Genomic DNA, 19,056 nt, shown 5'->3' on the forward strand with positions numbered 1-19,056 from the left:
TTTCGGTCAACTTTCTTCATAGAACTTGTTCCATTTGTCATCGTCTCGGGCTCGTATCGCGTCAGCAAGTCACGCGGGCAGAATCGCGACAGAATTCGCATTGCCTGTGATAAACGTAAGAAACATCCAAGATACATACCGAAAGAAGAACTTTGATAAAGGATAGGCAATTTCACGCCGTGGTTTCCATTCAACATTCGTCGTCGTGCTCGAAACATTTACGGAGTTTACAGAGCGGAATCGATCGGGCCGACACCGTGAACACTTTATGTTGCTCGCTAATTATGCAATGATGATCGATTCGACATGGGTGGAGGAACAGTTCGAGGAACGGGTTAGCGATAATGGTTTTTCGTTTGCTTTTTTACAAAAGGTCGGCCATGCGTGGAATTCCACACTTGCGTGCGGAGAGACCATCGATTATGGAATATTATTATTATTATTATTATTATTATTATTATTATTACTATTATTATTATCATCATCATCAGCTTGTATCAGGTGTATCTCTTGATTTCAGAGAATTGCCGAGTGACATTAACATTCTATTTTCGCATAGCGAATTAAATTTAGTAAATGTAGTGATTAATTTAAATTATAATCCATGGGTATAATAATATATATATGTATATATATTTTGTTGTTCCACGTGTAATTCAATTATGGGGATGATATAGATAAATGTAGATAAATGTAGATAAATGTAGATTATACGCGGAGGTAATAATTATTAGGTTCATTAAATATTTAGTAATTAAAATAGAATGATAATCAGATTTATCAAATATTCAGTTAAATGTTAGATTGTTGCATACTAAATGGCCGATTGTAAAACTATTAAATAATATTTGTCAAATTTCTCTTCTCCCTCCTCTCGCTCTTCGATCGAATCGACAAATTTTATCCAACAAATTTAAATTTCATTTGCAACAAATTACATTTTCGGATTCGCATAATTCAAGAATCGATTCAACATCTTCCTCTAAGATTTAGACTTAATTCTCGGTGTTGTCTGTCGACAGGGTGTAGAGGAATTTTTCACGGAGGTATTCATTTGGGTGAACAAGGGTCGCTTGAAACGAACAATCAGTCTAATTGGAGGATTTGGCGGGGCGATCGGCAATCAAAGACAATAATGCGGATTCGTAGGCCGTGAAACGGACACGTAAACTTACATTGAGCCCGTGTCAGTGGTGGATCCGTGTAATTAGCGTGCTCCCTGGTAATGAAGCTCCCATTATAGGCCGGGTCGTCGGTTAATTAGGTTGCACGTTTGATTTATCGCGATCGTGAGGTGTGGCGGATGATAGTGGCGCATGGTTCGCGTCCTACGCGTCGACTCCTCCCATTGAAACATCGACGAAAACACAAAAGAGCCGTTTGTCCCGTAATTGAAAGCGTTGCGATCCCCCTTGAGCCTCGTTTCGATTTCTTCGCCCTTGTGGACGAGAGGACTATAAGTTACTCCCGCTATCGGTGGATGAGGCTGTGTTGCAACACTTTCGATCCCCTAAATGGAAACTGAAACCACTGACTTACACTTTCTGCAAAGAAAGAAAAAAATAAAGTGGTCGAAGTGCTTTCGCGTGGAACAACGATATCATTAAAAATTTGAGACGAGTTGAAAATATATTTTTCCCAAGCTTTTACAGTTTGGAAGACTCGATGATAATTCGATCGTCTCGAATATTCTCCGCAAAGGGCAAAAGTAAAATACAAAAATCAATGAAAGAAAATTCACGTTCTTACGAATTACAATGGAAATTAAGTTCCCAATGAATCATGGACTCGTTGAACGCGTGCAAAAATAAATTTCCATTCTATAAAGCAAGATCGATATATATATATATATATATATACATACACACAGGAAACGAAAGAAATAATACTTGGACTTGGAGGAGGAGAAGAACGGAGAAAAAATTTGGCAAATTGATCGAGTCGACGAAAAGGAAACGCGATTGGTCGGTCCGACACAACAGGTCTTGAATTTAACTTAACTACACGCGATAAATCATCACGTGGCGGTCCCTCTACGTCGCTGAAGGCTCTAGGCGTCGGTATCGCGCGCGTTTATTCCTACATTTATTCGGGCAAATATATGGGCGGGCATTTATTATGAAAATTGATATTTCGAGCGAAGGGCCGGGACCGTTTGACGGTGTCTCGCGCGTCGTGTCCACCAACCGAGACGAATAAAATCAATTTCCGGGTCCATTGAGCGTCCGCTATGTCGGCTCGACGCGCGGAAGGATGCACGTGACCGCCTTTCCGACGCGTCGATACGCTTTTATAATAATTTATCGCGGCTTCCGCCCTTTGTCATTTTGCGTTATCGTTATCGGTCGACTCGATTCCAGATCAGTCGAGGAATTTTCGCCTCGGTAACCTCTCGGTTAACCCATTATAGTCGTACACGGGATGTTCGTAATTTAAAGAAGAAAGGAGAAGAAAGTAATAAATTTACGAAAACGAGTCGTAATTTTAATAGGAATTAGTTGTGTATAAAATAATTTAGGGATTACGAAAATAAATAATAAATAAAATAAATAAAATAATTAGGGATAACGAGTATACTCAGATTCTTTCTTTTTTTTTTATTAGTCTGTATATGGGTCATTTCAAATTTTATCACTTCGAGTGTAATACAACGAAGATGAAAGATTAACCCTCTATTGCATTCCAGAATTAATTGCAATTAATGGGAACTTAAATTTCAAAGATATGTGTTTCCATTTTATATGGCATGTAAAATATATATAGGGATGCACCCGTCAATGTTTCAAAAAATAAGAATGGTGTTATTATTTATTTCATGGCCACGCTCATTTTTAAGTAGACTAACAGCCGTGTATATCATTTTCAACTCGTCATAAAAATTCATGCAATAGAGGATTAATATACTATAATGTAACAATAGCCAGGAAAAATAAATACGATTACAATAGTTGCAGAAAACAATTGTAACTTTTAATGAATATAAAATTTGAAAATATTAGTTTTTCGATTTCAAATTGTGTCGCAAAAATGAAGAGTATATTCGTTATACACAGCTAATAACAGTTAATGTTTTAACCTAGTATCTATCTCAAAAATTACGAATCCTTTTTTTCATTAATCTATGGATCATAGTTGCCAATATATACCTAATTACAGTATATTATTTCAAATGTAATACAGAAAGATTAGTCTACTATATATTAGAAAGATTAATATACTATATATTATAAGATTACTATACTATATATCTAATGTAACTACGAAAAATTTACATTATCGTTGAATCCTATACGACTCTAGTGACGAATCGTAATAGCGGAAGGGGTAATCGCAAATTCGATATCGCGTCGTTACGTAATCTCGAAACCAGGATCGAAGAATCGACGTTTTGGAAACAAGAAGGAACCGTAACGAGAGAGACCTCATTCTCGATTTTAATTCGATATTAAATTGAAACACGTCGATTCGGGGAAGCGTTTATCCCGCTCAACCAAGTGTGACCACGCGAAATAGGGATTAGTCGGATCGTGAATTATTTTAACGGCGGGATATCGAGGGATACGGTTCTATTACAGTTGGGTTGTCGCCGTGGATTTCTCTTTGCTCGATTTTCTTCGTTTCCATTGATTCGCGCGGGGATGCTCGAAAAATCGAAATGGAAGTTTTCCTCCCTCGCGAGGGAGAGGGAGTCTTTAAATTTATCGGTGTTGGTGAATCGAGCAATTTTTCAATAAAACGAAGCTTTAGAAGATCAGCGAAATACCGTACCTCTTTCTAACAACGGTGTAGGTGGATCGTTGAAAACCGTTTACGAGCACAGCGGCCGGTGATCACCTTTATAGGTGACATTTACGACGGATAATTACGCTTAGAGAAAAGAAAGAGATAATTCGTTAATTCTTGTCGCGGATGTTTCGTTTAACGCGTTCGTACGACTTTTTTTTTTATTTTATGACGCACGATATGGTCAACTTGTTCTAAAAAAAAAAGAAAAAAATTGGGAAAAAGAATTTTCCGGATTTTTTTTTCGCGTACAAGTGGTCGATACAGGTGTCGTCACACCAGTGCGCGTCGTTATTTTTTTTTGCATTTTTCGCCGTTTTCACATTCTATCTCGTTCCCTTTCGCATTTATCAAAAATTCTTTATTGGGATAATACAATATTTCGTCGTTAGGAATTCGTTTCAATTTTCAACGTCCTGTCCAATGCATGAATTGGAATAGAAAATTAGTTGTAAATGTTTCCGATTTGCGAAAAAGGACGAGTGTGTCGCGATCGAAGGTTCGCGTTTTCGTAAATTTTTTTTATCGAAGAAGAAAAAGAAGAAGAAGAAGAATTTTCTTGGTCGTCGAAACGAAAACGCGATGAAATAACGCGAGAAATTCTCGTGACAATCGTGTCTCGGGATAATATTGATCGAGGGCTAGAGAGGAATTAAATATTTGACGGGGACTTTTTAGCTCCGGCCAGATTCTTTATTTAGCGGGGCGATAACGGTGTTGGCCGAGGAACGAGATTAAAAGTGGCGTTCGTAATTACGCGATTAAATTACTCGGCGGTTTCTTTCGTTCCCCGTCTCCGTTCAACCCGTAAGAACCAAGAACCTGGTTCAGTTTTGAAACAGAACGACTTCCGACCGGCAATTTCCGAGTAGATCTCTTTTCTCGTATTCTTTCTTCCTTCCAAGTTTTTATTTTTATCATTTTTTTCACCTGCTAGAATTCACTCTGTAGCCTTATTTCTCACTATGGATAGATAGATAGATGAATCAAATTTTTTTTCTCAAGCTCTCATACTTCACTTTACAATATTCAAATTATTACACAGAGGAAAAATTTCATCTCTGGATGAAATTTCCACGTCGAATTTCCTCGAATATATCTGTAATCGATAATTCCAAAATACGACGATCCAACGAATTTCTATTTGTCATTTGTATTTATTACATCGTCGTTTTCAAAATTCACGAAGAAAAATTATTTCGACGTGGAACTTTTCGATCAACGTATAACCGTTTCGATCAACGTGAATCGATGGTGTCGAAAAATACGTCGATTCTTCGGTATCCGTCACCTACGTATCGTAGGTCGAGGAGAGAACGATGGGTTTTGGCTGTTTCTCGGGAAGGAGACTTGGAGGTTCCTTGGGAAGAGGGGAGGGAAAGGAAGGGGGTAGACGAGATGGAAATTTCATCGGGATTTATTAGCCACGGGAAATCGACTGGGGCCCGTAATGACCGAGGCATTACTAATGGGGCGTGAGGAGGGCAAAAAAAGGGCGGAACTGGCTGCCAGCGTAACAACGGTGATGCAAAAGGGAACAAAATGCCGTCAGGTGTTGCACCCATAAATCACGCCGCGTACGTACCCACCTTTCTCGGTCTTCGTGGTGACGTGGCACGCCGCGCGTTTCGCGCCACGCCGATCAATTCGATAAATAAAACATGCAACCAAGTATCGGCCATCCCCCCGATCTTTCGATCATCTTAATCCAGAAGTGTCCTTCCGCCTCACGCAACTCCGAATTTGAGACTCGTTCCTCGATTGCCGATGCGAGAACAACGTTCCGCTGAGGAAGATGTTGACAGACGCGATATTATCGATCTCCGCTTTTTCATTTTTTTAAAATTGCGATACAAATATTATTCGAGGAATTTTATCTTATAGAGTTTCCTCTCTTCGTGGAATCGCAGAGAATTTTTCTATCTCTCTATAGTATAGAGCTTATTGTTTCGTCGATTTTTTCAAATTTCTATTTTCATTGGAAAAAAGGCAATTTTCACACGCAATCGTACGAGAGAGAAAAGAAAGGGAAAAAGAAGGGCGGAGATAATTTCGGTTTTCACGAGCGTCGACTTCATTTCCATCATCCTCCCGCCACGAAATTGCTGATTTAACGTGGCCTATGAAATATCCCGTTCCACGTTTCGCCAACAGCGCCCTAATGTAAATGTACGATAACCACTATAGAAAGTGTCTCTCTCTCTCTCTCTCTCTCTCTCTCTCTCTCTCTCTCTCTCTCTCTCTCTCTCTCTCTCTCACACCCTGTGCATTCACCGGTGAATAGGGAGCAGACGCTCGTAAATAGGTTCGCGGTGATACATTCTCCGCGTTACACGAGCCGCATTTCAAGGAAAGAATTCATTCAGGTGGAGGCTCGAAATAAGGCGGAACCTTGTCGAGTTTCGTAAATTCCATTCCTTCTCCTCGTCCAAATCCATCCATTTCCCTCTTTCCCTCTCCCTATATCTTACGTATACGTATACGTTGGAAAAACGTAATCTCGATAATTGGACCGGATCGATGAGGATGACCGGTAGCGTTTTCGAGGAATCGGCGCGATAAATCGCACGCGATCGGTCTCGAGCCTGGCCGCGTCCCGTCATCGATCAGATAAAACCCGATCGGATCGCGCGAGTCCCACGCGCAAACGTATCGTTCGCGATGTATCATTAATCAGTCGCCTATGCCCTCAGGAGGGAAAGTTTCGTCGCCCTCGATCCCCCCTCCGTCCATCGGGGACCTTATCTCGGGACGCTCGCGAGATTTTTAAGGGGGGAACCGTGGGGTAATTACAAGGCATTATGAGGCATCGATGCGAGCCGCGGCCTCGTTATAAATCAACAAGGATTGGCCAACGCGGGCGAGACTCCTACGAAGGAGAGGAGAGGAGAGATAAATCACCGAGCGCCGGCCCTGTACGTATACACGTGTATATATATATATATATATACGTGCACGCATTGGAAAGAAGGGAAGAGAGGGTGGAAGGAGGGAGGAGGGTTACGGAGGAGAGTTTTCGCATCGATCGGTCCGATTAACCGATTCGCAGGCTGGCGTTTTACGGCGGTTTATCGGGTTTTGAAGAGGGGGCGGCCGATACGGTGCCCCATTGTTGTTGGGGCATAATTAGATCGTTGGCCCGCCGGATCCTCGGCGTATTTATTGCCTTCTATGCGGCACGCTGCAGGTGGTGGGCTCTCGCGTGTGCGCGGACGGGCACACGGGGCGAAACACGGGGCCCGGCCACGGCAAACGGCAGGCGATAACTCAGCCGGCGGGTATATAATTATCAAACTGCGTAATTGTTAATTATTGTGCCATTGTTGGCGACCGGTAATTAATGCGGTGCCAAACTCCCTCCCGGTACGCGTCTCACGCGATCGTGCGATTGATCGGCTCAGCCTTCGGCCGCATCCGTTCTCTCGGCCGTGGAAACTATGGTGGAAAAACGGCCCCTTCCCATTTCTACGAAGGAGAAGCAGGGATGAACGGATTGGAGAGAGACTCCTCTCTCGTTTCTTTGCGATTCAAAAATCCTTCCTTCGAACGATAAATCACGATCGAGAATGGCACGGATCAAAAAGGTAAAAAAATTAAGCGGTAATATCGTACCCTCACGTCTCTATTTTTCGTATCGTCGTCGATTTATACAATGTCTTCCAGATTATCGTTATTTATCACTTTCAAACACGCTATTTTTTTTTTTTTTGCTTTTTCTTTTGTACGAGTTTCTCATCTCTCTCTCTCTCTCTCTCTCTCTCTCGATGTCTCGTCGTCTTCGCACGACGATCACGAAGCTTGCTTTAGCTTATCCGTTCCCGCGAAAAATGAATGGCGTCGGTGGGCGGGCGGGCGGGCGGTCACGATCGATCATTCCCGCTAATTAATTCATCCGTCAATTAGTAACGGCGCCGCTACGTGTGCGTGGAACCGCGCCTTCCGAGAGATCTGACCGCGTGAACGCGCGGTCGAAAGAAGCGGGCGAAAGAAGGAGAAAAAAAGAGGAGGGAGGGGATGCGAGGCACCGCCACTTGGAGAATTTAATTAAACCGAGAGGAAGGGGGCGAGGAAGGGGACGAGATACAAGAAGAAGGCTGCAAGAAGCTTCCACCATAGGCGCCTTCGTTCCTTCTTCGACTCGCCTTCCCTAATTGTTTCGCCCCGGTATAGCGACGAAAAACTTGGGCGAAAGCCTAACTTTCTCCGTCTTTTTTCCCCCGAAACCCCGTTTTTCTCTTTCTTCTAGTTGTTTAACGCTCTTAAGACGCGTGCCCCTTCCTTCCTCCCTTCCTCCCTCCCTCCCTCTCTCCCTCCCTGCTCCTTTGAATTTGTTCCACACCGTTGGCGAAGTTCGCCCAAGTTCTTCGCGACATTTCCTATTCAAATCGGTCCCCGATTTGCCTCGCTCTCAACTTGGCGAATCTTTTTCTCGCTTGCCAAGTCTAGTCGCTATAAAAGTCATTCGGCCGGGTTAAAAAGGAATACGTATGAATCTCGTTGTTGGTGGTGATTTGCGAGTAAAATGTTGCAAACGTTGCCGCTTTCCCTCACTTTTCCACGCTTTTACTCGGTGGTGGAAAATTATTTTTCTCGTATAAACGATATACACGTTTGCCGTATCGCATACGGTTTCTCGACTACATCGTTCCACGATGTATTTTTAACCGTGTCTTCGCGGTTCCCCTAACGTGTACGACAATGTATCTTGATGTATCTCGCGAGTTTCGATCCCTGTCTTCCTCTCTTTTACATCTACGAAAGATGCAAGCTTCAATTTTTAACGCGTATCGCTTAACGCGACGTCACAGAAAGATTTTCTATCCCCCTTCGATTTAGAAATCGAAATCGTAAATTTTTTCCAACAAGAATAATAATTACCTCTCCTCGTTCTCATTTCGCCCTTCGATTTCTGGTGTCGCGTTAGCAACGCTTATTCGATTGAAAAAAAGAAAAAAAGAAAAAAATCCATTCTATTCTTTCGCAGTAAAAGGTAAAAAAAAAAAAAAGAATATTCGGAACATAGCAGAAACACGAACGATCCATCGTACGCGTACAGCATTAAAATCTAACCCCGTGTCGGGGGGGGATCGTCTATTTGATCCAAAGCGGGGGATCCGAGCGCAGTTTTTATCGACAGCCCGCCCCGCGGATAATTAATTATCGTTGGATGGATATTACACCGGTATACCGGGCGCCACTCTATTTTCCCATCGAGCCATCCGGATTACAACGCAACAACTGCCGGTACCGGAAATAAATCACACCGTTTTCTGGCCGTAGCCGTGGCCGGTCATTAGTCATTAGACCGTCGCTTATTACAATTCCCTCCCGGCTGGATACCGGCTAAGGAATTCGATAAATTATAATTAGATCACCGGGGAACAAGGACGAGGATGGGCTTTGCAACGTCTGGATCGTTGCTCGATTCTCTGCTTCCGAGTGCATTACCGTGGACGCCCCTCTCTCTCTCTCTCTCTCTCTCTTCGCCAGATATAAATCACTATCGTGGTATTAAACACCGGTGACCGGCTACCGGTGACTGGTAAAGGCATCTTCTCTGTACAATATAAGTGGATCCTTCCTTTTCTCGGCCACTCATCAGATCGGTGCCACCTCGTTACCGATCTCGCCTCGCTTCGACTCGTCCCTCTTAATTGATTTGAAAATTGCGAGGAGGGGAAGAGCAGCCTGGCAGGGTTCACGTGAATTCGTTACGATGATGGACACGAAGATACAGCGTCCGTAACAATGTCGTTCAAAGTTTTCACCTCGAAAACCTCGATCCATATCGTTCGTTTTTGTATAAATCTTCTTCGAGTTTCATATTCTCGACTGAACCTTGAAATTTACATTGCGATACATTTACGTCCCGTTTCGTTAAATCGTAAGAAGCACTTTGGAAAGAATGATGGAGGGGGACGAAGGAGGGTCCGATTTTGACGAATCCTTGGGAACTAAAAACGGATAATTGATCGGAGGATCGATTCGATTCGACTCAGGCTTAATCGAATGCAGATTAAAGTTCGCATCGGCGGGCGAAATTAGTTTTCACCGCTAACAGCATCATCGGGAATGGGGGAGGGCTCTGCGTGACACGTTCATAAAGTCGGAGCAAAAACGAACGAATTTGGCGCGGATCCAGCTGCCTCCATCGACCTTTTCCATATAAATCACCGGTACGCGTATCCCTCCGCGATATCGGCAAGGGATTTGAAACAAAAAAAAAAAAAAAAAAGAAAAGATAGAAAAAAATGAGAGAAATAAAAAAAGGAGAAGGAAAAAAAAGAAAAATAAAAAAGAAAAGAAATAATGAACGTAATATCGGATCATACTTTCGTATCGATCTGTCGCTGTATAAATCGTTGGAGGAATGATCGAAACGATCGCTTTCGACTACTCGTGTTCACCATGCATAAGAGAGAGAGAGAGAAAGAAGGCGTGATATCGGATCGAATCGCCGCCGAAATCTATTTTCGAAGGATAAAAAATAAAAAAAAAGAGAGAAGGAATAAATAAAACTCGAAACAATCTTAAACTTTAGTTGTCCAATATCGAGGATCGAAGGGTCGGTAACCGGTTAATATGCGTCGTATATCCGCTCAAGAACGTTCGAGATGACTGGTTCCATCCACTATGCATAGATCCACGGTTATACGAATCTCATTTTCTCCTATAGCCACCATAGCTTCTCCTCTGACCGAGATAAGCCGTGTACTCGTTGAATCCTTAAGGATGCGCGTTGGTGGGCGCGTCGAGGGGAGAGGGGTAGATAAGAGGGGTCTGGATCGTTTCGAGCTATCCTGAGGCACGTACGTCGAAACACGGCCTTGTAATATTAATAGCGCCCCTCTTCTCTCCTCTCTCCTTTCCAGATATCCTCCCGCAATTTTCGTAATTCCACTCGTTAAACGTTCCACGTTTAACTGATAACCAATTTATCGAAAAGTAACGAATCTGCTCCTCGATCGATCGTCTCGCAATTTGCCGGTTACCGGATTACGGGATGTCCATGCGCTGTTTTCTTAAAGCATTTTTCACTCCATTTTCCGATTGCCGACTCGGCTGTTAAAAAGTATCGAAGGATAGGTTCTGGTTCATCTCGAAGTTTGCCCGCGCGTTAAGTTTTCGAAAACGTTTTGTTTCCGACTCGATTGTCGAAAAGTATCGAAACTCGAGGATGGATTCGTTGGATCTCGGTTAGTGGATTAGGGCATCGTTTCGAATTGATTCAGGCCACTGGAATCGACGATAATTCCTCCGCTTCGTATCCATTAATTCGTCGTGAATCCTATTACATATCGAAAGTTTTAATTGCATTGTGGCGAACTTTCTACTCGAAAGGATTCACGTGGCAATTTCAAAATTTCGCCCAACTTTTCCTTTGGACGGCTTTGACGATCCGTTATCTAGTTTTCAACGGGGGACGAGCTCGTCCTCGAATTTGTTTTCGAGTTCGATCAATGATCCGCGGTCCAATCAATGGATCCTCGAACAAAACCTCGGAACACTTCGTTCTCGAGCCAATTACTTTCCCCGATTCAGCGGAACGTGAAAGATCCATCGATCTCGGAAAGGACGGCGCTTTTTTGTGCTTGTGAGGAGGTAAAAAAAAAAAAAAAAAAAAAAAAAAAGAAAAAAAACAGCTTTTCAGAATGTTTCAGAATGTGGAGCGAGCGCATCACTGGCGAGAACCACGCGAACGATCCATCATTCCGCGTCACCGATGCGCCATGGTACGCGCGGGTCGGCATAATTTGTTCGCTCGATTAGATATTGAAAAGCTGTAAACCCGGTCCGTCTGGTCTACGAGAGGGAGCGAGCGAGAGATGCTCAACTCGAATCGAGGGAAGACGGAGGAAGAGAGATAGAGAGATACGTCCACTCGGTCGCTTCATTTCGATCGCGATAGCGAAGATTGGATCTCTCGAGGTGTTCATAAAATAATCAACTTCTCGACGAGATAGCGCGAGGAAAGTCACTTCGATTCATTCGAACCCCCCGAAACGAGAGGAACGCAACCCTGTCTCTATTTTCTTTCCTTATCTTTCCTTTACAATCGAGACTGTTTGAGAAGAAGTAGAAAAAAGAAAAATAAGATATTTAAAAATGTCGGGAAAAGAGAAAGATTTGTATAACCAAGCTTTTATCCACGAGATCGATCTCGATGCCTCTACCTTCGACTTCGAGAAGCAGCACGAGTGCATCGCGCCGTAACCGCGGCGCAAAAAGTTGGGTGGGCCTCCATTGTTACGCAGGACGGCCGTTTCGCCGGTCGATGTCTCCTCGACTCATCCAATTAAACGTCCGTCCAAGTCGAAGAAAGAAGAAAAAGAAGTTGGAGAGAGTTGGGAAGAAATCGATCGAGGAACAACGAAGATCGTAACAACGTGGAACTCCTCGAAAATATATACTCGTCCCTCCTCTCGAAAACGGTCAATTTCCTATTCTAAACATGGATCGGATCTCGAAACGATATCGGATATACGCGATACAGGCTCGAGACACGTAATAAAGCCGGAGAAGAGAGATTCGGAATTGGAGAGGACGCGAGATGAAAAGGGATTCATCAAGCGTTAAAAAAAAGAAAAAAAAGAAAGAAAGAAAAGGAAAAAAAAGGGAGAAACGTCATTTGATCTGTGCCTTCTCGTCGCCTTCGCTCCTCTCTCGTGTCTCCGCGTTTTCGTCCACGATTCTCCGGGGTTACGAGCAAAAACCAACCTCCTGCACCGTCCTCCTCCGTCTCTTTGAAATAACGCTGCGGTTTATCTGGAAAGCGCGATCGAATCCCACCTTTGGAAAGGTTTTAAAAAGGGAACCGGACTCGACACGGTTGACACGTGTTACTCTCTCTCTCTCTCTCTCTCTCTCTCTCTCTCTCTCTCTCTCTCTCTCTCTCTCTCTCTCTCTCTCTCTTTCTCTTTCTCTTTCTCTCTCTCTGGCGAACGAGGCCACAAAATCGAGTTATTGCATCGAGTTCCATGGCAATTCCCTTTCGTACAGATTTGCTCGATGGCCGCTGATGTTTCGAGGGATGTAATTAAAAATTGGACTCCTCGACGGAGGAGGAGATTTCGATGGAGGAGATTAATCCGATCGGTTACGCGTGGAAATGGAATAGGTGGGCGACGAGAAGAGGAGAAACTCGGGAGCGATTCTCGGTGTGATTCTCGTTGCTGTTTGATTCCGCGTCGAGATTGGCCTCGTTCGTTCGTTGGGCCACGGAGGAGGAAATGGCGATCGCGAGTAAACACGGAGGAGCGGGATTCGTGGGGACCAGATAGGCCTTGGACGGGCATACGGGCCCATCCGTCACCCGGTGACACCGGACCCGATGCGTTTTTGCCTCCCCCCCTCTCGGCCCCCTCTGCCCGACTTCTGATCCGCCGCATCCTCGAAACCGACGGAAAAAAATTCCTCGTCACCGCGATCCTCGCCGGGATCGTCGATCCCTGAAACGCGATCGCTTCCCTCCTCCCCCTCCTCCTCGAGTTTTTACCTCACTCGGGAAAAGGCGTGTTTCGGCCAAATCCTTCGTTTACATTTTCGTTCGAAGATGGTACGAGACTTCTGTGCTGCCTTTCCCCTTTCTTATTTATTTATTTTTTTGTATTTTTGATTGCAGAAATATTTATTCTACGACTCATCGAAGAATTTCTCTTTCCAAGATTTGTTAAAAGTTTCACGAAACAACTTCGACTTTTGTAAGCTTTCTTCGAAACGACTCCTTTCCACATCTTGGAAAATATTAATATTTATTCCATATATGGTTATTTCGTGAAATGGCCAATTAATCTTTCCTGTTAATCGTCGAAAAAATTTCTCGAACAACTTCGATTTTTATAAGCTTTCTTCGAAACGATTTCTTTCCACATATCGGAAAATATTAATATTTATTCCATACATGTTATTTCATGAAATTGCCAATTAATCTTTCAACTTTCAACAATTTCGACTTTTGTAAATTTTCTTCGAAACAAGTTCTTTTCATAACTTGGAAAATATTACTAATATTACTAATATTACTAATATTAATATAATACTTATTCCATATATGATTATTTCGTGAAATGATCAATCAATTCCCTGTTAATCGTCGAAAAAATTTCTCGAACAACTTGGACTTTTGTAAGCTTTCTTCGAAACGAGTCCTTTCCATAGCTTGGAAAATATTAATACTTATTCCATACATGGTTATTTCGTGAAATGATCAATCAATCTTCCCTATTAATCGTCGAAAAAATTTCTCGAACAACTTGGACTTTTGTAAGCTTTCTTCGAAACGAGTCCTTTTCGTTATTTCTTGGAAATTATCCCATACATGGTTATTTCGTGAAATATTCATCGATCGATCAATCTTTCCTGTTAATCGTTGAAAAAAATTTCTCGAAACATCTTCATTTATACCTTTCCGTGTAGAAAATGACGCGCAAGAACCATCCCCTTCGGAAGATGGTAAAGGGTAAATGAAATTTCGAAGAGCGCGGAGGGTCCCCCGATCGAACTTTATTTCACGGTGGGTGACACAAAGTGGCCGCGTCACGGTTCGCGCGGGCAGCAAAGGCGCGTTGTACGCCGATAATAGGAGCCGGCTTCGAAAAGGATCCCGGCGCAAATGGGACGTCCCTGTTCCACGACTTATCGGTTGATAAGCGTTGCGACAAAAACGAGATGGAAAGAGGCGAACGGCCGCTATAATCCAGTTTTCTGGGAGGCTTGATTGCGCGACACCGCCCACCCAGACCCTCGTTCCGCGTATCGTCCATCTCGAAAGCCCGCCCTAATTAAAATACTCGCTGCCAGAGCCTCGCCTTTTATCCCAATATTTCCTCTCTATGGTCCACCCTCTCGATTCCTCCGTTATTTCGATTATCGTCCCCGCGAAGAAAGTGTTCGAAGGCGAAGGAATTTTTATGTCCCGCTCGTGGATAAGGCCAAGAGATCGACGCGATATTTAAGAAATAAAAATATCGTGTCCCGTGCGCGCGTTTCGAATTATCGAGATTTAACCGAGCCTCAAAGTGGTAGTAGAGATGGTGGATCGGTTCGTTCGGTATCGAGCATTTTTTCGCCGCTCGTTCCTCTTTTCCCCCAACTTTTTTCACCGTACCATCATTCCGCGTTACTTAATGAGAAAAGGCGTATGAAAAGGCTGGAACGAATAAGGAGACGAACGTCAAATATTGATCGATCGTGTTGATGCTTTGCCGATTCCAACGTGTATCCACGTACTTAAAGTTAATAAAGTAATATATACCTATCGTTTACTAATTATATATAACTTGTGATTAAAATATTCAACGTGTAGAGTACATATTCCTCTCTCTCTCTTTCTCTCTCTCTCTCGTCACGGAACCACGATCGATAATAGAGATGAAACGATGAAAAAAGATAGGTTCGTAGAAGAGAGCTAATCGATTAAGCTAATCGGTTTACATACGCATTTTGTATACGCGCGATAACGAACGATCGTCGTCGTTCGTCACCCATCTAATCGAAGGCGTGACTAATTAACGGCCCGTTTAGACGCACGAGGCGGCTTCTCGTCGCCGATTATCTCCATATTTATCCGTTCGAGTACTAACGAGGCCGATAATCGAGAAATTCTTGCACGACCACATGCATGCGAACAACGAACGACTCGCGACGACTCTCTCCCCTCTTTAACAACGCGATTCCCCCCGCCACGATTACGCGTTTATTACGCGCGTTACTTGGCCGCGACTAATTACTCGCCGATTACATTAATTCGTCCCGATTACGTTCAAATATCCAAGTATCGTCCGCTTCTGATCGCGGTTATGATCTGGACGCGAACAATCAGGTGAAAATTCCCCTCGAGAGGGTGGGTCGCGCGCAATTTTCGATTCAATTAGGTTAACGGGGCGGCTCTTAATCGAAACGGCTGTTTCTATTAATTTTTACTCTGTTCGCCGCCGTATAACGCGAAATTCATCCGCACGGGGAAATAGGCAATATCCACGCGAAACCCGGTCATATTATTCTTGTAACTCTCGCGGTAATTTTGGGATTTGGAATAATTTGGGATAATTTTGGCGAGATCAGACCTTTCATTGGATCGTGTCGCTCCTTTCGTCACGCGAGCACATTTCGTTATGTTATATTTGACGCTTGGATTCGAAAGTCCTGTCACCATTTAGAAGTTCTCGTATGGATCACGGATATTGTAGATATTGTAGATATCGATTACAATGGTTTTAATGGCCTTCGAATATGGATATGGATACTCGAATCTGGAGGATCCTTCGCGTGAATGTCGACTATAGTGGACACTCGGATCTACCTTCATAAGGATGCTTATTATAATATTCGGATCTTGAGGACTTTGCATAAATATAATTCGATTTTAAATATCTATAATTCGAATTTAAAGATTTTCACATGGATATCAATAGTAGACCTTCATATGGATATCTATTATCTAATATTTGGATCTTGAGGCTTTTGCAAAAATGTCTATAATTCGAATTTAAAGATTTTCACATAGATATCTATGTGACACTAGACTATGTGGACACTCGGATCTACTTTTATACTTATGAGTGCCTATTACAATACTCGAATCTTTACAAAAATATCTATAATTCGAATTTAAAGATTTTCACATGGATGTCAATAGTAGACCTTCATATGGATATCTATTATCTAATATTTGAATCTTGAGGCTTTTGCAAAAATCTATAATTTGAATTTAAAGATTTTCACGTGGATATCGACTATGTGGACACTCGAATCTACTTTTATACTTATGAGTGCCTATTACAATATTCGGATCTTTACAAAAATATCTATAATTCGAATTTAAAGATTTTTACATGGATGTCAATAGTAGACCTTTATATGGATATCTATTACAATATTTGGATCTTGAGGCCTTTGAAAAATGTCTATAATTCGAATTTAAAGATTTTCATATGAGTGTCAATAGTAGACCTTCATATGGATATCTATTACAATATTTGGATCTTGAGGCCTTTGCAAAAATGTCTACAATTCGAATTTAAAGATTTTCACATGGATGTCGACTATAGCGAACACTCTGAACCAAGAAAAACTTGATATGAATATGAAGAAGATTATGAGAACTTTCGCATGGATGTCTACTATATAGTCAGTAGTCGAAGAGAAATTCTTCTGGATTTCTAATTAAAATTAGGAAGAAAAGGATAATAACGGGATAATTTTGAAAATGCGTACGCGAAAATGACAAATTACTCGTCGACGCGGCGCGCGAATTATTGACCCAGAATCTGGCGCTTCTTCCCTCGCGGGAAAAACAGCGTGACGCGACAAGTCTCGCGCCATCACTCGGAATTATCTCTCGTGGCTTTATATAACTTTGATATATATATATCTATGCGGTCTACGTGTACTCGACTCATTACGGTAAGTCACGACCGGCTTGACTCCTTTAATCGAAGGTTAAATCGTGCCGCATGGCTCGCCTCGATGTCTGTATTTTATTAACGCGCGCGGCCGTGAACACTGGTGATGCAAGGGTGGAGAGAAGCTCGCCTCTTCGTCCGAAATTTCTCATTCGCTCGCGTCTAATCTCTCTCCGGCTATCCCGATTGTCAAAATTTTATCATTCCTGACTTTTTTTTCTTTTTTTTTTCTTTCTTCTTTCACATAGACTCGTTGATTTTTATTATGTACATAAGTTTCTGTTTGGAGTGTTTAATTCCACGGTATGAGTAGTATCCTCGGTTATCGTTGGACAATAATCTCCACTAACTTTTGCCAAAGTTTCGAGTAGAAGTTTTCTAGCAAGACACTCTAGGTCCGCGCTGTCTAGGTCTGTCTCAAGCCCCGGTTGTAAAACTTTCAAGAGGGTCTTGTGTACACGAGTTATGATGCGCCTGCATCGTACAAATTTACCATCGTTCCACCTTTCAGAATCTTCAGAATTTTGTTTAAAGATCGTACTACTTGTACAGTTTGTCGAGTTACCCTCGAACAAATCTAATTAATTATTCGTATCGTCGCAAACATCTTTCGAACCTTCCGTTCCAAACATTCAAGGGTCATGAAAAAAAAGAAACCTACTTCCCTAGAGATCGGTAACGCATCCACGGAGCGGAGTAACACGTAAGGCCCATTTTTCGAGGATCGGTAAGAAGACGGATCTTTCCTCCTCGAGGATCGGGTGTTCGCGATCCTCCCGCTAGATCGTGCTGCGTGCTGCACAGGCCCAACCCGTCCACCCGCCGTTGCCTTCCTTATCGACCAGGAGTTAGCTCGAAGCGGGTATGGAACGGGCCCCGCTCGGACCCTCCCCCTCCTTCCCTCGATCGGTGGACGGAACCGGTTTTGCGCGGGGCGTGCACGGCGCAAAGATCTCTCGGTGGAGATTTGAATTTCACCGCAAACAGCGGATCCTCTTCCTCCTTCTCGCCGCCTTCGCCTTTCTTCTCTTAACCTTCTCGAGAAAAGGCTGAACGAACGAGAGAACGAGGGTAGCCCGTTGATCTTTTCCTTCGCTCCTCGTGTGTTTTCGTTCGTTTGTGTGTGTATATATATATATATATACATACGATCACACGTTCCTTCATCGTGAATTTTTGGATTTGGAGGCCCGCCTCTGGAAACGTTCTATCCGATATTTCAACCTCCTCGTTATATACGTTATTCCTCTAATCTTTTTCCCCTCGATCGAATGCCGAGTTTGGATTTATTCTCGATGGATATTTGGAATAAATCTGGAGGTGGAGATGTCGGAGCGATTCTGGCTTCTGGGGAGAGACAAGACGGGCTGGCTCGGGATTCTTTGGCCGGCGGAGTGTAAACGACACGCTCTTAAAATCTCACGCACGACAGGTGCTCCGGTGGCCACGCTGGGAGGGCTGACGCGTCCTCGAAATTCGGGCTCTCACACTTTTCGAGCATGCGCTCGTTAATCAGCCGTGAGGCCCTTCGGGTAACCTCCTTGCGGCTACTCATTCCTCGAGGACCTACTTTGCCTCTTTTAGCTTTTCGCTATCGATCTCTAAAAATCTCTTCCCAACTCTGCGTCTCTGCCTTGTAATTTTTCTAGGGAGCAACTCTATTATTCCTCCTATTATCTTCTATTTCTCAAATTTCGAAATCTCAAATTCTCAGAGACCTATACTTTCGTTATGAGATTAACTCGTTGAAAAAGCTCGAGTAACATTTATTCGTATCACAATCGATCCGATTGTTCGTACAACGGATTCCCCATCTCTCTAAAATCGAACAATTATTATATCGTCATTTCTCAAATTCAAAGAATCGTAA

The 19,056-nt window shown here is 43.0% G+C and overlaps 1 protein-coding gene across 3 annotated transcripts in view; it reads left to right on the forward strand.

Moving 5' to 3' along the window:
* The window catches only part of LOC122712029 (unconventional myosin-IXb), a 79,761-nt gene that overhangs the window by 27,467 nt on the left and 33,238 nt on the right, over nt 1-19,056 (forward strand). The gene's annotated exons all lie outside the window — the stretch shown is intronic.

Source organism: Apis laboriosa, unplaced genomic scaffold (genome assembly GCF_014066325.1).
Source record: "Apis laboriosa isolate Shangri-la unplaced genomic scaffold, ASM1406632v1 scaffold18_cov149, whole genome shotgun sequence".
Classification (NCBI taxonomy): Eukaryota; Metazoa; Arthropoda; class Insecta; order Hymenoptera; family Apidae; genus Apis; species Apis laboriosa.